Genomic DNA, 20,427 nt, shown 5'->3' on the forward strand with positions numbered 1-20,427 from the left:
TGGAGAGCTCTGCGCCCTGGTGTGGCCTCTCTCCTCGTTCCCAGGAGGAAGGGAGGGGGATGTTATTGTTGAAAACAGAAAATGCGCCTCGGAGGGGCGGACCTCCCTGTGCAGAGCAGAGCGTGAGCCCCCGCTGTCTGGGGGAACCTTGCTAGGGCCCTTTTTCTCCTCCAAGAGCCTCGTGGCTTCCTTCAGGCCCAGTCTTCCGCCCCCGTCAGGCTGGTCTGCTCCTGTCCCCCCGCCCCTCATCAGAGTCTCTCAACTTTGCTCAATCGCCCTTCTCCCCGGCTGCAAGGCCCAGCTCCCCCCAAAGCCTCCTCACCGGAAGGCCATTGTGCCAGGCGTCTGCCCACCTGGGCAGAATCAGCCCCGCCCCTCTGGACGCGCTGGACGTCGGCCCCCCTGAGCCAGATGTGGTGGCCCACGCCTGTCACCCAGGCTAAGGGAGCGGAGGCCCTTGACAATGTCACGGTGGTGAGGAGACTGACTTGAATCAAAGAAATGTGCCCGGTTTCCTGTTTGGTGACTCTTGGGTTGGGCGGGAGTGACAGCATGTGAAACAACACATCGTGACCATGTGCCCCTCGGAAACGGCCAGGGAGCTGACCTAGGAGCACAGAGAGGAAGAGGGACCCAGTTGGCATAGAAGGTCAGAAAAGGACTCTCTGAAAGATGGCATTGAACCTCATATTTGTGGGATGAAAAGGGTTCGGTGTGCAGTGAAAAGGGTGAACAGGGCTTTCCAGGCACGGGGGAGCAGTGTGTGCAAGGGCCCTGAGGTAGGCACAGCTTTGAAACATTCCAAGAACCCAAAGAAACCTGATACTAGGTAGCGTCTCCAATGAAGCTGGAATTACCACCAGGATGCCGTCTCCAAAAAATCGCTTTGGGCCAGGTGTGGTGGTGCACCACGGTGATCCCAGCGGCTCTGGCAAGAGTGAAGGAAGGTGCCCTTGGGGTCTGCACCGGGACAGCAGCAGGAAGCCAGACTGTCCTGGGTAACCCTAAGGCGTGGTCACCTGCGCCTGTGAGCCTGAATCCTCCCAGATGATCCTGTCATCTCTGCTTCTGTGATCGCCATCTGCCAGTCACCAGCAAGAGGAGGCGTGTCATCAGGGAGCCCCGGGGGCTGTGGAGCGCGGGAGGGGCCCCTGCACCCACCTCCCGCCTGGGCAGGGGATGGGAAGCCGTGGGGGGAGGGGCTGCTGAGGGAACCTTCTGGAAAGGTGAGCGCTGAAGAGCAAGGAAGAGGTGGCCAGGGAGGGGGTCAGAGGAGAGAGAGAGGAGACACGTAGGGGATACCGAGCCAAGGCCAGGCCGCCAGGGAGAGGGTGGCACGGTGGATGAGCTCCAAAGGGCTCAGGACTGGCGTGGCATTGAATGTTATGGAGAAGGTTCTAGAACAATGTACAAGAAAATCCTCCAACAGAGGCGAGCAGGGCCGTGTCCCAAAGGGCTCTGAATGCCCCCGAGCTTCCACGTCTTTTCTGGTCTTCCCAACAGCAAAACCCCTCCGTGGCAGGAACTTGCCCATCTGGTTTGCCACAGCGTTCCTAGCACACAGCAGGTGCATACTAGATGTCTGTCAGAAGAACGAGTGGATGGACAGGGATTAAGGCAGGCGCTGGACAGGACGTGGCTTCCGGAAATCCCACATTAATGCAGAGCGGGGCACGGGTGTGGCATCAGGGGACTCGGGCCTGGCAGGGAGCAGAGCCAGTGGTCACCTTGGGCTTGCTGGGCGGGGAGACCGTCCCTCAGCTGAGGGGCCTCGTGGGGGGGGATGTCACTCCTGCCGAGGAGGCATGGGAGGTTGGGTTCGTTTTGTGGGTTGCTTACTTTGGAAGTCCCAGCGTGAGGACGGCGGGCACAGATGATGTGGGGTACCCCAAGAGCAGCACCACAGCCAGAGAACCAGGCGTCTTCGCCACCGAGCAATGGGGCTGACGAAAAGCAACCAGGCCCCAAGGGTGAAATCGGGGTCCGTGGGGTGGGAAGCATATGCCCTGAGCAGGACCAGGGGACCCACAGAGCCAAGAGCAGAACTGCAGCCATGGCCTGGCGTTCCCAGGGGCCTGTCCTTTGTCTTATCCCGTGGCCCCAGGCTCTGGGAGCCGCGCTGGCCCTCCTCAGGGGGGGGCTGCTGCACAGAGGGGCATTTCGGTTTCTCTGAAATCTCAGGCTCTCTAAACGGTTTTGTTGAGGTCTTGGCTCATGGATGTTTATCAACCTTGTTTATTCGGGCAAAGTGGAGGCAAGGCTGGACTGAATTAGCTGATTGTGTAAAATAAATGACACACGCCAGTCACTCGGCCGGTCACTCATCAGGCATTGACTGAGCACTTACAAAGCCGTAGCCCAAGCCGGGAGCCAGAATCGGGTTTCTCTGCTCAGGAAGCCTGGTGTCTAGTACTAAAGGTGATCGGGAATCAAATGATCGATACACGGTTGAAAACTGTGATCAGAGCCAAGAAGGAACGGCGCGGGGAGCTGGGGATCGAACGGGGAAATTACACAGAGTGGGGAGTGGGTGCAGGGAAGGCCGCTCCAGCCGGGGGACACGGGGACCCACACGCGCAGTGAGCCCAGTTAATAGGCTCCAGGATGAGCAGTTAAAGGTCCGGCCAGGTCTGTTTCCCTGAGTGGACGGGGTGCACCTGGGAGTGGGGTGTAAGAGGGGATGACAGCCTGCTTGAAACACACGTTCTCTTGAGCAGAGTCAACGCGCACCTCTTTGCACGGCCGTTATTTTAGCCGGCTCGGGTTTCACCACCACTTCCAGACCACTGACAGCCGAACTCATGGCCTTTTATTTATTGATTCAGCTGTTTTATCATGAACTCCCCACTCTCTACGTCTCGTATCCACCCCAGGACCCGCTGCCCGGGACTGAACAAAACATTCTGACTGCCTGGTGGAGGCGCAGGTCCTATCCAGGAGCCGCGGTCTCATGCTCCCCAAATCTCAGCGCGCCAGGATTTCCCCAAACGTCAGTCGGTGGAGGACCCCGACACTATTCTTCACAGTTATAAAGTAAGAGTAAAAAATAATTGTGATAAACTGTAGCTCAGCGGTAGAGCACTTGCCTCTCACAGGCGAGGCACTGGGTTCAATCCTCAGCACCACATAGAAACAAATAAATAAAAAGAGATTGTGTCAATTTACAGCTAAAAACATATGAAGGAAAAAAGAGAAGTGCGGGGGCCTGCCTTCCTAAGTAGCTACGTGGCCAGGAGACTTTGGGCCCAGGGATCCTCCTTTGTTCAAGATGGAGGACAGCTGTGCGTGCGGCAGAGTGGCTGAACACCATCCTCTTCCTGCTGGGAGAGGGACGCCCCCCACAGCACACCCAGCCCCCCTGGAACCCTGGCCTTCTGCGCTGAAGGATTCACTGGCCCCGTCCGGAATCGCGCCTTCTGTGCAGAGGTGCTTCCCAGGCCACTAGGGGGCGCCTTCTGTGGAGGTGGTCAAGTGGACCAGAGGGTGGAGCTCACGTGAGAAGGAAGAGACACACGGAGACAGAGAGCCAGGCTGTTCACGCGTGTTCAGATCTGGGTGCATGGGAGGATGGGCCGTGTCAGTGGCTGGGGACCGAGGGGCTGTGGAGGACACTGGGAGAATCCATTGTTGGGTTTTGGCAGGCCAATGACACGATCAGAGGGAAAACTCATATTGTGTGAAGCTCGACTCCGTGTTGGCCGATGGCGTCCGCTCTTTCCTCGGTGACGTGAGGGCTGTGTGACTAATGTGCCCCTGAGGGCTGTGGAAGCAGTGGTGGGAGCCAGCCCTGGCAGGGTGAGTGGGACGGGTTGATGGGACGCAGGCAGCAGCTCAGAGGGCGGGAGATGATGAAGCTGAAGAACAGGCAGGTTCCAGGGAACCCGCCAGGATCCAGGAAGCAGGAGCCCCTGGGCACTCCCTCTGGGTAGCCCTCCAGGGTGGCATGTCCCCAACCCTGTGCTGCTTCTGCATTCGTATTGCCAGAGATGGCCCCGGGTGACTGTCTCCTGACTGACGCCGGTCCCAGAGCTTCCTGCCAGACGGCGCGTCCTCGATGCCGTCAGCACACGGTGACAGAGGGAAGCCGTCGTCTGCCAGGTCCACCTAGTGGGCTAACAGGCTTTGCCCAGTCCCCTGGCCCTTCCAGTCCCCCAGCTCCAGCCTTTTGGGCCTGGGGAAGAGGGACCCCTGTCCAGGGCCTGTGCCGTCAGGGGGCCCCTTTACCCAAATCACCGGAGCACAGGGACTTTGTGTTTGGTTTGTGAGGAAGCATTTTGCATGTCTGACACCTGTTAGAGCGAATGGGCATTCAGGGCTGGGGGGGGACACGGCTGGGGCTCCCCAGGCCAGAGTGCGGGACAGAGGGCACTCAGGGTGGGTAAGGGGGCCGTGAGAGGCCCTATCTGGGCATTGGAGCCAACGAGGGTGCCCTTGTAAAAGGCTGCCCCGAGTCAGGGTCCCCAGGTGAGCGCGCTCCTTCCTGCCCTCTGCACCTCTGGTGTGACCTGGGGACAGGAAGTCCCGAGTCAGCAGCAGCACACCTGCACACTGACCCCTGGAGCTTGCCCAGGTCAGCCCTGCCCCAGGTCCAGGCGGGACCAGTTGCCTCCCTCTCCCCCAGCTTCTGCTGAGCTGCCCCAGCAAGTCCTTTCTGCTACTCAGGCTGTCGGTGGCCGGGGAGGGGACAGCCTGTCTCCTTCACCTCCAGGTTCTCCAAGAGGGCGCGTCTTGGGGAACGAGTTTTGGTCCCCGGGTGTATCTGGGTTGTCATTTTCAATGTTTAGGGGCACAGGATGAGGGGCTCCATTTGTGTCCTTGTCCTGGGCTCTGCAAAAATGGAAGCACCTCCGTGACCACACTGTGGCTGGGATGGAACGCACGGGTGTGAAGAGGACGTCCTCGGGGCAGCCGTTCAGCCCTGGCCTCTGTACGGGCGACAGCGTCACTAAGCTCATTAAGCCACATGACAAGGGACCGAGGGTTTGGGAAGGAATTGCGCTGGGGTGAATTTCTGCTGCCATGGTACAGTCAGCCACGGAGCTCCCACGCTAACACTCCCCGCAGGCTCCCAGCCCGAACCCGCCCAGACAGGAAGAGCACCCAGGAGCCGGGGCACAAGAGGCTAAGGCGTCCTGAAACGGGTGCTGGCGGACAGAGGGCTCGCCTTTGAAAGCTGAAAGCAGGATATGGGAGTCTTTTGTTTTTCTAAGCACCAGAAGCGACCATTATTCTAAAATCCTGAGCCAAATCAGAAATGCATTAAAAAAAAAAAATCAAGTTCCCCAAAGGAAAACGGCTTCCCGTAGCACTTCAGAGCGAATGTCTGCTCTCCCAATCACGGCAGCAGGTCCAGCCCGAGCATCCGATCCACATCCTCTGAACTCGTCTGAGGATCGATGGGTGAGGTGGGCTGGGCCTCTTCCTGTCCCTCGGCGGCGTCTCTGTTGCAAGTCTGCTCGGGACTTGGCTCCAGGTTGGGAAGGGAAAGAGCCCTGAGACTTGTGGTTCCCCTTCCTGGGGGAGGGGACGGGGAGGGTGGCGTCTTCCCCCCAGTGATGATGGATGGGTCGGGCAGGGGACCGACCTGCTGACGTCATGGTCCACGGTGGTCCTGATCCCTCAACCCTCGGAAAAGACCCAGAGCTTCCAAGGGATCTGGGCTGCGGTCCGCCTGCTTTCAAGTTCCCAGAGCTGGGGGCAGCGGGACTGCCAGGGTGCTCGGTCGCGCTGGTGATCACGAGGCGGAGCTCTGAGCCCCTCCCCTACAGCCGGCCTGGTGGCTGTGTGACAGGAAAGCCGTCCCAGCCACACTCTGGCCCCTGGGCAGCCACGTCTCGGCACTCAGCTCAGATAGAGGCGCACCTGGGTCCAGAAACCCAGCAGGTCCCCGCTCTGCCCCATGGGCTCCCTGCCTCAGTTTCCCTCCTGCACGGAAGAAACAACAGCTCCGTGTGAATGGCACTTGCCCTGAAGCACCTTCCTTGATGGCCCTGTGACGGGGCTTCTCTTTGCTCCCATTTTTCTCTCTGTGCTGTGGTTCACGGGTGGCTTTGCCCCAGGGGTCTGGGTCAGAGGCCTGAGTCTCACTGCGGTGTGTTGAGGTGGTGGCCCTTTAAGAGGCGGAGACTAGTGGGGGCCTCTGGGGTCGCTGCCCTGGAAGGGGTTAGAGTAATTGGTTCTCATAGGACCCTGATTAGTTTTCTTGAGAGCCCCGTTTATAAAAAAAAAACGAGTCCATCCCTCTCCTTGCTCTGACTTCCTAACTGGTGATGTGATCCCTCCCTCTTGCACACACACTTATCGTCATATTGCTGGTTGCTACAAGGTCCTCGAGCTGCTGGGATGCCCTTGAACCTTCAGAATTAGGACCTAAATAAACCTCTTTTCTTTGTAAGTTATCTAACCTCAGCTATTTTGTTATAGTGATAGAAAATGGACTGATACACCTGTTACTAGGTGATTAGTACATGGCCCTGTTTATTTTTCTCCATATTACAAAAAAACACTATTTCTTTCCCCGCGAACGCACAAAGAATGTCAGGTTCATGAGCTCGGGGACTTCTCTCTTGCCCACCTTTGTTGTTCTACAGTCTTGCGACCAGCGCAGCCAAACTTGCGGTTCCGGCCAGGGACAATGGGGGGTTAGAAAAATAAAGACTCACACCTGCAGGTTTTGAAGATGAAGCTGGGATCAGGTGGAGGGCTGCTCTCTGATAGAGAAGCAGATCTAAAGAGTCACGCCAGCAATCTCTATGTGTCTCCATATCAGGTTAAAGACCTTGCAAGCGTTATTCTTTTATGCAGGAAAGTTACAGAACTAGAAGCATGTTCTCAAAAGAGGAACAATTTCCAAGTGTGGACATTGGGGACAAAGACCCTGTAAGTGTCATCTATCCTACCAACCTCCCTCCATATGGAACTCTGTCTTAGAGACCGGGGTGTCACAGCTTTGTCTATTCAGTTGATCTTGGCGAAGGGCTTTTTAGAAATGAGAAACATCTTCATCTAAGGGTTGCTGATGCTTGCCGAAGGTAGGCGGTGTTCTCACCTGTGTTTCCAAACCTGTGGGTCCCAAGTGCCCGTCAAGAAATACAACTGAGAGTCTTCTCAGAACCCGCTGGGTCGCTTTTTAAAATTTAGATTCTCGATGGAGGCTAGGAAAAGAGAGTGGTGGTGAGCAGCTGGAAGTCTGTGGGTGTAGGCCACAGAGGCAGGCTGAGAGAGCGCCTGCAGACAGACGGGAAGAAGAAAAGTTGAGTGTAAACAAGGCCATATTTTGAGCCATAATAGAAGAAGCAGTTGGTGAGCCAATGAGAGAGCAGGACACACGGATCCATGTGATAGAGGACATTCCCAAGGTCAAGAACTGCACAGGGATCGGAGGCTCTGGATTCCTGGGGCAGCACATGGTGGAGCCGTTGCTTGCAAGGGGCTACACCGCCAACGTATTCGATATCCTGCAAGGTTTTGATAATCCCCGGGTGCAGTTCTTTCTGGGTGACCTCTGCAACTGAGAGGACCTGCACCCAGCTCTGAGAGGTGTGAGCGCAGTTTTCCACTGTGCATCACCCCCACCCTCCAGTAACGACAAGGAGCTCCTTTCTAGAGTGAATTTCACTGGCACCAAGGATGTCATTGAAACTTGCACAGAGGCTGGAGTCCAGAAACTCGTTTTGACGGGCAGTGCCAGTGTCATCTTTGAGGGCAGTGACGTCAAAAATGGAACCGAAGACCTTCCTTATGCCACGAAACCCATCGACTACTTACACGGAGACCAAGGTCCTACAAGAGAAAGCAGTTCTGGACGCCAGTGATCCTGAGAGAGGTTTCTTAACCCCAGCTATCCGTCCTCATGGCGTTTTTGGCCTAGGAGATCCCCAGTTGGTCCCCATCCTCACTGAGGCAGCCGAGAAGGGCAAGATGAAGTTCACGATGGGGAACGGGAAGAACCAGCAAGATGATGATGACGGTAGATCTCACCTCCGTGGAGAAGTGGTCGTCCATGGACACATCCTGGCTGCAGAGCACCTCTCCCAGGATGCAGCGCTGGGTGCGAAGGCATGTCACATCACCAACGACGGACCCATCCCTTTCTGGACGTTCCTTTCCGCATCCTTAATTATGAGGCCCCCAGATACCACATCCCCTACTGGGTAGCCTACTACCTGGCCCTTCTGGTGTCCCTGCTGGTGGTCAGTCCCATCATCCAGCTCCAGCCCACTTTCACACCAATGAGGGTTGCACTGGCTGGCACCTTCCGCTACGACAGCTGTGAAAAAGCCAAAAAGGTCATGGGGTCCCAGCCACTGGTCACCACGGAGGACGCCATGGAGAGGACCGTACGGAGCTTTCGCCACCTGCGGAAGGTCAAGCGAGGCACGCTGGAGACGGGGCCATCTCAGTGTGTGCTCTGGCCACTAACCTCTTCCCCTGTGCACTGATGAACTCATAGCCTTCAAATGAGTTCCTTCTGAGCTGAAGGCTTCTTGCTAGACAAATGAGACCATGCCCTGCTCCCTCCGTGCCTGCGAGGGTGACAAGCACAGCAGACATCCCTCTTTTCACAGCGTTGGGGTTGAATTTCTTAAAACAGGCAGCTTCCTATTACACTGCTTCGTCCTCCCTCTCTCTCTCTGTCTCTCTCCACTCACAATCCCCTCTCCCCACCCAAGGTTCCTGATCACCAGGACCACTCTGAAACCATCCTAGTATTTCATTCTAGTATTCTAGCACATAATCAAGGAACCTGTCAGAAACGATCCGTTTGCTGATTGAGAATGGGAGACCAGAACGTTTACCATGCAAACCAGGACTAGAGTGGAAGCCGCTAGAGTCTGTTCCAGGAACCATGGCTTTGACAATATCCTAGAAGAAAAGCAGAAGTCGTAAACACATGAATGAGACTTCAGATAGACGTTTCACATCGACACAGTTTGGAGCAAAAAAAAAAAAAAAACCACGAGGGCATAAATTACTATGATCCCTGTGCCCACCTGCAACGTGGTTTCATAAAACATTTCCTTTTATCAGCAGAGTCTTGTCACTTATAGTGACAGTGGTGATCTGGCTCAGTGATGTGCCATATTAGCCATTTAGCTCTCATCTAACATGGGCCATCAGGCTGGCTGATGGTAAGCCAAAGAAAAGGGAACCTCCTTTATCTTCTTTGAGTTTGTGCAGAAAATCATGAGATGAATCAGAGAGATCCCTGCACATCACACTCATAAAATCCATCAGGCGACTTCAAAAGGGCATAGCACATATAATAATCTGGGCTTTTCTATCTTCTGATGATTTTCTGTTTGTAGAATATAGTTTCTTATCCACCTAATTGAAATGTAATTTAAAGTTCTTTCCCTTTGTTGAAGGGCAGGGGGTACATGGGAAACTACAATGAAGTGAAAGTGTGCAAAAAAAAAAAAATTTAGATTCTCAGAGTACACTCGGTAATGTCTATTGCAGGGCCAGGGATTTGCACTTAAAAAAACCTCCAAAGATCTTGGCATGCCGCCCGCCAGGAAGGGCGGGATCATGGCTGGCTGGTGGCAGGGAAATTTGGGGGTGTCAAGGATATCCGTGTCCCTTCCGATCCTGTTATCAAAGCAGCTGTCTGTCCTCCAGCACAGAGAACAAGATTGCTCTGACCTTGTCCTTCAGGGTCGTGTGTCTGACCAGAAATGGGGAAGCGAGAAGGTGCAGAATTCTCAGCCCGGGTCTCCCGCTAATTGACCGTTAATGGTTTTCATTATTGACCCGGGAGCTCACTGAGGTAAACAGGGCAGGATGGAACCTCGTAAGTGGGTCTGCAGCCACATGAGCTGGTGCATCTTCATCAGGGGAGTGAGGGGAAGGACCGCTTGTCCCTTAGCACGTCAAGTGGAAAGATGGCGTCACGTTGGCAGCAGGGTCTCACAGAGACAGGCGCTCAGTCCCTCATGACAACCATGCTCACCTGACAGGGGAGAGCAGAGGGAGGCTTCTGAGGCTGGAGTTCATGCACAGTGCCCCGGGACGCCAACAGTGGTTTTTTTTGGGTGGGGGGGGGGTTGGGAGGACCAGGGATTGAACTCTGGGGCCCTTGACCACTGAGCCCCAACCCCAGTCCTTGTTTGTATTTTATTTAGAGACAGGGTCTCACTGAGTTGCTTAGGGCCTCGCTAAGTCGCCAAGGCTGGTTTTGAATTCTAGATCCTCCTGCCTCAGCCTCCCGTGCTGCTGGGGTTACAGGAGTGTGCCCGTGCACCCCACACTCCAAAAGCTTTTACTCACACGATCCATGTAAGACCTGTTTACTTCCCAACTGATGTTATGACCAATCTCAAGTCACCGCTGCTGGGCAAATAAACCCAGGTGAAAGCCATCTGCTATTTGGGGCCATGGGACTGTTACCCAGAAGATGTGGCTGGTCTCTGAAATGCTATAGATGGCGGGAAACGTTGAAAGCCCCATGCTTTGGGCATGGCTTGCCGTGTCTTTTTTTTTTTTTTAATCTCTTATTTTTATTTCTGCAAAGTGTTCCTTGGATTTCACGAAGGCCGGGGCAAAGACTTGCCAGGTTTTGCCATTAGCCACGGCCATCCTCAGAGAAGGCAGGGGCCACGTGGACACTTCTGTCTCCTGTGGGTCTGGGCATGTGATAAAGAAGGGAAAGAGGGAGGGAGGGAGGCAGAAGATGTCGTTGACAGAATGAAATTGCATTTTGCTCACTTTGAAACCTGGACAGAAACGGTCCTGTTTCCGTGCCGCAGAACCTGCCTTCTGTGTCCGAGGAGTCTCACAAACCCACCACTTCACACAGAAAGGGACGTCATTCCCGGACACCCCCATCAGAAAGGTACCATCAGTTCAGCCGTGGCGAGACAGCAGTCTTTTATTTGCAAGGATAATTTGAAGGCAGACGCGCGACGGGCTGTTAAGTAGGGAAGGATTTAACGATGAGGATTTAAATGATGCTTTCTCGTTCCACTGTAAAAAACAAAAGTGATTTCTACAGCTCTTGGGTCACTGTGATTTATGAAGGAAATCAGGTTTGATATTAGATGTCTTCAATAATCGGGAACTCACGATGGGTGTGTGCTTGTTGCAAAGGTCAGACTTCTGTACGCGCCTCACCTACTCTCAAGGTTAAGAGCTGTGGCCGTTAGCGCCAAAGTCTTGCTGAACTAATTTAGATTCGCCTGTGCCATAAAACCTGCCACGGCCCATCCGTCCCTCATCTGAACGCCGCAGACCCTTAGAGGGAGGTATTGTCCTTCCGTTATCCAATGGAAAGAATGGGAGGACAGAGAGGTTAGGCAACTTGCCCAGAGTCTCACAGCAAGAAAGCAGTTGGTTAAGATCCAAACCTGACTCCCGTGACTGTGGTCTGTGGATGGTTTTTGTTCCCTGTGCTGGATTCTCACAGTATGAGCGCCTGCCCCTGCAGAGGGAAACCCAGGGTGTTTTTTCCCTCTCCTAGGGCCAGGCTGAAGCCCACGTGTGAGAGAAGCCGTCATAAGGTACAGGGTGGGGCTGGGCACAGGGCAGTTGTAGGACAGAGTCTCAGGACACAGAGTTTATCTCCAGTGACCCTAACCAGAAGGAACTAGAAGGTCATGACTGTCTGCTGTCCTTGGTTTGGTCACTGTGCACTGGGTGCGGGAGGACCGTGAGGCTGAAGGAGCAGAGAGGAGTGCTGGGAACGGGCGCGGTGGCTTGAGTTGTGCCTGATCCCGTGGATTCCTAGAGCGCAAGGGGCCACGCTCAGAGCCAACACAAGAGACCTCGTAAGATCCTGCCAACACGCGGAGGGGGTCTGTGTGGCACAGCGTGGGGACACCCCTCCCACTTCTGCATGCATCTCAGCATCTGGGTGGCATCTCAGGCCTGACAGTGCTGGGAACATGGGGCAGCAGCCTCTCCTGGTCACAGGTTGTCCCCAGCGGGCACCTCCTGAGAGCAGACTTCTGCACGGAGCTCGGGGGCAGGGGGTGGAGAAGGCAGTGCTGACCGCCAGCCGGCAGCCTTACAGGGCCCCAGAGGCAGCAGGACTCGGCAGGGGCTGGCGGTTCTCTGTGAGCAGGTGGGACTGTCCCCAGGGAAACCTGGCTGCAGGACCTCTGGGCCCAGCTGTCAGGCTCGGGGGACTTTGGGATCCACCAGAAGTTCTGTTTATGGTGTCTGGTGGAAACGTGGCTCTTCCAGACGTTAGGGGAGTCCCCAGATGCCCCTTTTCTTAGGACGGGTCTGGAGAGCGTGCAGTTTCAGGTGGGGCCACCTGATGGGGACGTTAGCCACCCAGTCCTGACTCCGTTCTCCTTCGGAAACAGTTTGGTCACTTTGTTACCGTCTCGGGTCTTGGCCCACTGTCCGCGCAGCACAGAATTGAAGGACGGGACGCAGCGAGAGTCGGCAAGCCGCGGGGTCATTGCAAAAGCAGCGACAGACTTCTCCAGAGAGCGGGGCCCAGAGCCGGAGGCCGGTGGGGAATGGGCTGCTCTCTGTGCGGTCCCTGGAGGGTCCTCCCCTCCTCATCTCCTCCCTGTCCACGTGCTCCTCGCTATTGTTCACTGGCACCCCCTGCGTCCACGCGCCCATTTTAGTTTTTCTATTGGGTCCCCCACTTAAGGGCACTAGGGTGGAAGTGGCTGTCTGATTCGGTCCCCTGCTGATGTCCATGAGCACTTCTGTCAACTGGGGAGTTGACCTCGTTGGAAGACCCTCTCCTGCTCCTTTGTTCTGGCCGCGTCCCCTGTGTCCTTATTCGCCATCTGGCTCCAGCTGCCCACGCCCTTCTCCGTCTCCCTCGACTTCTCATGCAGGCCCCCCTCTGTGAGATGGGGTGACAGTGATGGTGATGAGGCTGCTGCTCCCAGGTAGCCCGTGCAGAGCCCCGTGTGCAGAGTGCCCTGTTGATGCCAGCGTGTGTTATCTGGCAGTGGCGGTTTTAGTCCCATTGTTTCCCTGTTTGCTAGGACTTGTGTCACCCAGGACCAAGAGGACTTGGGGTGTCACCAGAGAGCAGGCTCCACTTCTTCCAGGAAAGATTCAGGGAGATGGACGACCCCCTGCGTTGGCTGGACTTCACTAGGTACCACCCGGGGGGGCCGTGGGCAATGCCGTTCTGTGCCTCCACTGGCCATTCAAGTGGCTAGAAGTGCTCACCCCCCAGGGCTGTTCCAGGATCGAATGTGGGGAAAGGTGTGAGACATTAATAATTGTAGGAGCCCTGGTGACTGCCTACTCAAGAGAGGCAGCCCAGAGAAACAGCGGCACACCTCTTGGACGACAGAGCCAGGCTGGAGTCCTGGCTCCGCTCTCTGTACCAACTGTAGCTGTGTGGCTCATGGCAAGTTGCTAACCTCTCTGAACTTCTGTTTTCTTCCCCCGCAAACTGGCATAAGGACTGGAAGGATGTGAAAGGATGAAATGAGATAGTTCCTGGGAGGCACCCAGAAATACGCTCCCTTCCTCCTAAAGCACAGACCCCCCCCCACTTTCTGAATTCACTCCTGTCAGGAGAGAGTCACAGGTTTGAGGCCATTTTTCTCCCAGACAGAACACCCTGATGGAGCCTCTCCTATGCAGAGCTGGGTGGGCATCCAGGGTGGCTCCTCCTCTGCAGGTGGCAGCAGAGGGGCTGGGACGCAGTGAATGAGGGTGAGCCGGGGGGTGGAGAAGGACAGAGAGGTGTTGCCCAGGGCTCTGGGGTTCACTCTGCAATTGAGTGCAGCCGGGACCGAGTGTGTGTATGTGTGTGCATGTGTGCGTGCGTGTGTGTGTGTGTGTGTGTGCGTGTGTGCATGTGTGCATATGTGTGTGCGTGCGTGCGTGTGTAGGCATCAATATTTATATTGCTTTCTGAAATCCGAGAGCCCAGGATAGACTGTTTCAGGACCCAGCACAGGGGAGCCCCACCCTGTGCCTGTCCGCAGAGCTGGGGGTGGACCGTTGGCCACAAGTCCTGGTGCCCCAGGGATGAGCACGTGCGGGGAGCTGGGTGGGGCCGGGAAGGAAAGACGAGTTGAGTTTTTGGTGAACCTTCTGCAAACAGGCCAGAGCGTTCCTGCTCACCCCATCCAGCCCCCAGGCTCTTGGTGCATCTCAGAGGACTCACCCCTGGCACGTGGGCCCCGCTATGCAATGAAGCCCCGTGCGCGGTGCATCTGAGTACTAAAAGTTCTCCGACATCGCCCACCGGCTGTTAAAGGAAAATGTTGCCCCTCCGCACTTGCAGATGCATCTGGTACCTGCGTGGAGAGCCAAGGGTGGACTCGGGCTCTGGGATCCTGCACAGTCTGCTATGGGGGACAGCCCCCCCCTCCTCAGTCCACAGCAGGTGAAGCTGAGTGTTCAGCATCAAACCGCTGCCCCCTGACCATCTCTCAGGCCCCAGGGACCAGGGACACTCAACATCCTTGGGCCTGGGAAGGGACCTGGAGAGAGCTGGGCTGGTGTCATCTGGCAGGAATTCTGGGGGCCCAGGTGGTGGGCAGTCTAGACAGCTGGGGCAGGGGACAGAGACCCACGGGGATGAGTAGGGCCCTCCATGGTGTGCGGGCAGGGGCTCTCTGGCCAGGTGGAAGGGCACAGCTGACCTCGACTGTAGCTGGAGGCTCCTCAGCACTGGTGAGGGTGACAGCACCTTCACTGCCGTGGACTGAGATTTGGGGCCATGAGTTCAAGCCAGTGCCTGCCCGGACCTCGCTCTGTGACCTAGGGATGCGTGGCTTGTCTCTGGGCCTGTTTTCTCTCAGAGCATCGAGGTGCTGAACTAGGTCATCAGGATGCGCATCGAGGTGCTCAACTCAGTCATCGGGATGCGCTTTCCCGTGCCCCACCCACTGGGAAGGAGGTACATGTTCTTTCATTTGCGTTGACTTGTGATCGACTTTGAGCAAAAATTAGGAGAGGAAGTCATTTTACATCAGCCACTTATTTCCCAGTTGAGAACAATTCCTTGTGTTTTTTGGTCACTAAAGGAAAAAAAAATTAGGCCGAGGGGCTTCCAGCCATGAAGCCCTGGGCTCTGACTGCTAATTATTGGAACTAAGTGGTTACATAATGAGGAATCTGAATATAAACACTTGGTCTTTTTAGTCTAACATTTACCCCTATGAATAACCAAACTCCGCAAGTGCAATCAGAGTTCATTTAAATGTTGATTTTAATTCTTATTTACCACTGGGTCTTGATGCTGAAATATACAGAAGGTGACGTTGCCAGGCTGAGGTTCCTTCTGCCGCCTCTGGCAGGACTCTCTCTTGTCCTGAAAGGGGCTTGCTGTGGATCTGTTCCCCCTGGGTGTCACCTCTGTGGGGAGGAGGAGAAAATGAACTTCTTTAGAAGGTGCATTAATCGACCCCTGCACCCAGCAAGGTACAAAAAAGAAAAAAAACACAGAAAGAACACATGGGAACCTGAAGAAGGCAGAGGAATCATGTTAAGAACAACAAACTGGGCTCCACCTGTCAAAAAGAACTAAGGTTTTGGGCACCGCCTGCTCAGAACAAAAGTTCTTTATAAATGGCTGCTCCGCCCTGTCCTGGTGAGCAGACCTGTTCAGAAGTGACCTGCGTGAGACTGGTGTGGGACCCGGAGTCTCCACTTTGGCCTGAGTGACATCTGGGTGGAAGAGCTCTTTGGGGCCTTGTAGGATATTCAGCAGTTCCCTGCCTCTGTCCATCAGGTGCCAGTGGTGCCCCCTTACGGGTTGCATTGTGTGTGCGTGTCCCCCAATTTGTCAAACCCCTGTACCTCAGAACGTGACCTTATTTAGGAGTAGGGGACCTTGGAGAGAGAATACCATGTGGATCTGGAGACAGGGTTCAGGGTGAAGCGTCCACAAGCCAGAGAACGCAGGGACCCGGGGAGGGAGAGACCCGGGACAGAGGCTCCACCCAGCCCTCAGCAGGAGCGGCCCCCGGGGTACCTGGGTAGGAAACTCCATCATAGTCCTTCCTAGGTCACCACTGGTGACCGCTGAACCTGCCTCCGGCTATGCCAGGTGTCCTGCGGAGGTGAGATCTCCTCCTTTGTGAACATTCGGACTCTCTGCCACTGCCTTCCCCCATCCGCGGTGGACGTCCAGGGCTGTGATGGAGACGGTGTGGCCCACAAAGCCTGGAAGATTTTCCATCAGACCTTTAGCGCTCGGTGGTCCCCGGGCTCCTGGGGCACCCTGTGAACGGGCCGTGGGGACCTGAGCTCCGCGGGACCGCAGAGGTGGACGCTGGGCAGCGGGGGTGGAACTAGAGAGGCTGGGGCCAGCGGCGGCCTCCCATCAGGCCCACCTGGGTGTCCCGCCTTGGCGCCCCTGTTCCCTGCCCCGGGTCCCTCCCCTCCTGCTCCGTCTCTCTGGCCCGCGATGGATCTCTTTGGGTGGGCGGCTTCCTTGGCCCACTCTGATCTCTGAGGGTCTCGCACTCTGGGCGTGCAGGCTCGGGGTCACCTGGGGCTGCCCCATGTGGTCACTGCTCTGGGTTTGATCACCTCCGGCCGCTACCTCCCAGAGGGCCCGAGGGCTGGGGGAAGGGACCTTCTCTGCGGAACCCATCTCCTGCGAGAAGGGCCTCTAGAGGTCCACCCTGCGGAGGGTTCCGAAAAGGGCTTTCCCAAGCCCTCCCACCTCCTCCAGGGAGAGTTCTTCCGCACCTCGCTGGCCCTCGGCCCCTGGTTACCATGGCAGCCGTTTCAGAACTGCCCATCATCCTGCGGCGCTGGTGGCCTTTTCAGACCGAGAGGACCCCCCTGTGTGGACTCCTTCAGGCTCTGGGCTGAACCTGAAATCACTGAAGAAGAAGAAAAACTCAAAAACTCGTGGTAGATAATGGCTAGGGTTGGAATCCCGTCCCTCCCCACCAAAAAGAAGAAAAAAAAAAGTGTTGGAATTCTGAAGCCTGGTACTTACGGATGCGATCTTATTTGGAAATCCAATCTTTGCAGATGTAATCAAACTTAAAATGAGGGGGCTCAGGGGGACCCTAATCCACTGTGGCTGAGGTCCTGAGAAGAGGAGAAGAGACACAGAGACAGATGGACTCGGAGACTCCATGGGCAGGTGGGGACGGAGGCTGGGGGATGCCTAGGAGTGCCGAGTGGCCTCATCTGGAGAGAGCCACGGAGGTGATTGTCCCCAAGTCCCCAGAGGAGACCAAGACTGCTGACACGTGGGTTTGGACTTCTGGCCTCCAGACTGTAAGAGAACAATCTTATGTGGTTCTGGGCCCTCTGGTTGGGCGATGGGTCCTGGCAACTCTAGAGAATGAAGGCGGCCGGCAGTGTACAGAGCTGCATGGCTGCACCTCACGCGGTTCCACGTGGCTCAGCGTGGCCTTGAGCTACAGGCACCAGCTGGAGCTCAGGAGCTGGAGAGGGCTCACAGCTGTGCCTTTTCTTCCTCAAGGTCACCCTGCCTTGTCTGTGTGATTAGTGGGCTGCCTGTCCTCCTGCTCTGAGCCCTAGCCACCGCCCTCAGTGAGTGACCAGCAACAACAGGTCCTCAATAAGCATTTGTCGAAAGACCCTGGGCAAGTCATTTCTCATTCCGAACCTGTTTCCCTGCCTGAAAAATAGACACATGAATGGCACCGTAGGGAAGGGGGAAAATCATCCATTCGGGCTGCTATGATGGAAGAACCTAAGCTGAGTGGCTTCTTCACAGCAGAAGATTTCTTTCTCACATTCGTGAAATTTGGACGGCTTCCTGGTCCACTGACGGTCCTTGTGGGGTGGAAGAGATGTGGCCACTCTCTGGGGCCCCTTTTGTAAGGGGGCTCATCCCAGTGAGGAGGGCTCCGCAGTCACATCACTCCACCTGTCACAGGTCTCCTGACCCGGAGTCACCACTTTGGAAATCAGGTTTCAACATAGGAATTTGGGGAGAACGACGTATTCAGACCACAGCAAAAATCCTTGTTCTTCTTCTAAGTTTTCAGCGGGGAGGAGGCCCCTGTCACCAAAGACAGATGACCCAGAGGAAAACCAAGGGAAGTTTGCGGATGAGCATGTGCTGTGCACCCGTGGGAGACCCCTGGGGGTCAGGCAGCCCAGGCTGCTCGGAAGCGCAGCTTGTGCGGCATCTTCAAAGGTCATTTGCGCAGAAACAACAGGGAAAAAGAGAAAGAGAAATATTGGTAGGTTCCCAAGGCGAGAAGCAGTGGGAAGGTGAGTGCATGGGCGGAAATCAACAGGGAAAGGTGCTGCTGCCCCTGGTGCGGTCTCTGGGCTGTCAAGGACTGAGCCTTGTCCCCAGTGACAGAAAACGGATGTCCTGCTGCAGGTAGAAAGGCCGAGGAGGAGGGAGCTGGTCCTGAATTTGTTACTACTTCATTGCCTTCAGCTCAAAAACGCTTCCGATGTCCAAAAGGCACCTTCGGGGGTGACATCCTGTTTCCTCCAGGACCTCCTTCCCCGGCCACACGAGAATTAAATGAGATACGGCTCGCGCCTCGTGGTGTGCGGCTGGGGCGTTGTGCGGGCGCCTTCCCCCGGCGCCTCCGTGCGGATCTCAGTGGCGCAGGGAGCTCTGGGCACCGTGCGCCCGCTCTGAATTCTGGCCCAGCACACAGCCCCCGCTGGGGGGACTTGTTTTGCCAACCCCAGGTACCGATTTGTCATGAAGAGCCACCGTGGAAACTTGACCCCCCTCTTCTCCCGGCTCAGGGAAGTTTCCATGGTTTCTAAAGCCTCATCAGCAAACAGCCCAAAGACACAGAAAGAACCTTCCTTGAAAGTGCCATCAGGGCCAGGCTCGTCGCCCTGGGGAAAGCTAATGGGCAGAAACATATTGATGCGTTAACAGTTTGAGACCTTTCCCCTAAGAAAACCTTTTAGCCAGCGAGGGTTCATTCACCTTAATTAAAAATTATCCAATGGAGACGTCTCTTTCCACCCCTCTGTGGACACACGGCGGGGAGGGGGGGGGATTTTCCTTTTTTTTTTTTTAAAGGAAAATTAAATTTAAAAACTCATCCTTCTTCAAATAAATCCTTTGTTTGCTTTATTAAGCAGAAAAGCCTGCTGGCTACTCATTGTCAATTAGACGTAGGTGTTAATTAAAATGGCCATGTGCAAACACTCCTCGGGATTAATCTGCCACGTGGGGCCCCGTCGCTGAGGCTGGTCCTGCATGGCACGATCCCTGCGACTTCCTGGGACCCCAGAGAGAGCTCTTCGGCCTGAGTTTGCTGTATCAAGTCTGAACAGCTCTTTCCCCTGGTTGGTTCATCCAGAGCATAGCCTCCGGGTCAAACCCTGGCCTTGCCCTCTTTCCTCTGGCCTGTGAGCTAAAACGGCCTTCCCTTTTCAAATATCTGAAACCAACCAAAAGAATAGCGGTATTTCATGGCACATGGGAGTCATTACAAAATGGAGATCTCAGGGTCGATGAATAAAGTCTTGTGGGCACAGAGTCATGGCGTAAATCATCCCTGGTGCTGAACTTGAGTGTAATCTCTCACACACACACACCGGGCGGTGAGGCAGGCGGTCTTGTCCGTCCCGTGAACTCACCTGCCTTTGTCTAAGCGGCTGAGCTGTGGCCTTGGGGGCAGTGAGTTTGGTGATGGAGCCAGTACTCGGGGTGGGTGGGGGGTCGGTTGCTGCCTTTCAGGGACGGTGCCTTTTCTCCCACCGTCCCTCATGGCCTGGCGTGTTGGTCCCAGGTCAACAGCTCTAAGGAGGGGAGGTTGACTTTGGCTGACGGCTTGGGAGCGTCAGGTGGCTGTTGGTGGCCCACTGCTCTTGGACCGGTGGTGAAGCTGTCCATGGTGGCAGGAGCACATGGTGGGAGGTCTGGTGGCTGGGGACGCAGAGAGAGGGAGAGAGGGAGGGCTGGGGTCCCCAGAGCCCCTCAAAGGCTCACCCCAGGGACCTAACGTCCTTCCACCAGGCTCTACCTCTGAAGGACTCCCTCATCTCCCAAGAGCACCATGGCCTGGTGACCAAGTCGTCAATATATGGCCTTTGGGGGACATTCAAGATGCAGACTATGGTGACCGTTCTCTTCCTTTGAGAAGAGAAGGCCAGCGCTGTCCCCAAGCTCCAGGGCAGGTGGTGGTGGGGGTGGTGAGATGGCAAACGAGGGTTGATGTCCCTCCTTGCTGTCCCACGAGAAAGGCCACGTCTGGGGCAGATGTCTGAAACCACCTTCTGAAAGGACTGTCCCCAGACCCAAGTCCACCTGGATGGCACCTGGGGACAGATGGTGTGTTCTAGGCATGTGCCCAGGAACGTGCTGCCCAGGGGTGAGAACAGAGTCAGCCCTGTGCCCTGTGTCCCAAGCTTAGGGCCAGCTTGGGACCCCCAGGAGGCGAGCGATACCTGCACTGCCCAAGCTCCGTCCACCCAGAGCTCGCTCGTCCTGAGCCCCGGCTCCTTGTCCCTGCATGGCCCGGATGACCTCAAGCTTCCCTCCCACCTCCGCAGACTTCGAGGGCCCAGGCTGTC

The 20,427-nt window shown here is 55.8% G+C and overlaps 1 protein-coding gene and 1 pseudogene across 2 annotated transcripts in view; both read left to right on the forward strand.

Annotated features, from left to right (window-relative positions):
- Kazn (kazrin, periplakin interacting protein) overlaps positions 1-20,427 on the forward strand; it is an 892,501-nt gene that overhangs the window by 131,879 nt on the left and 740,195 nt on the right. The gene's annotated exons all lie outside the window — the stretch shown is intronic.
- On the forward strand, positions 7,077-9,316 carry LOC101967248 (sterol-4-alpha-carboxylate 3-dehydrogenase, decarboxylating pseudogene; annotated as a pseudogene).

Source organism: Ictidomys tridecemlineatus, chromosome 11 (assembly GCF_052094955.1).
Source record: "Ictidomys tridecemlineatus isolate mIctTri1 chromosome 11, mIctTri1.hap1, whole genome shotgun sequence".
Classification (NCBI taxonomy): domain Eukaryota; kingdom Metazoa; phylum Chordata; class Mammalia; order Rodentia; family Sciuridae; genus Ictidomys; species Ictidomys tridecemlineatus.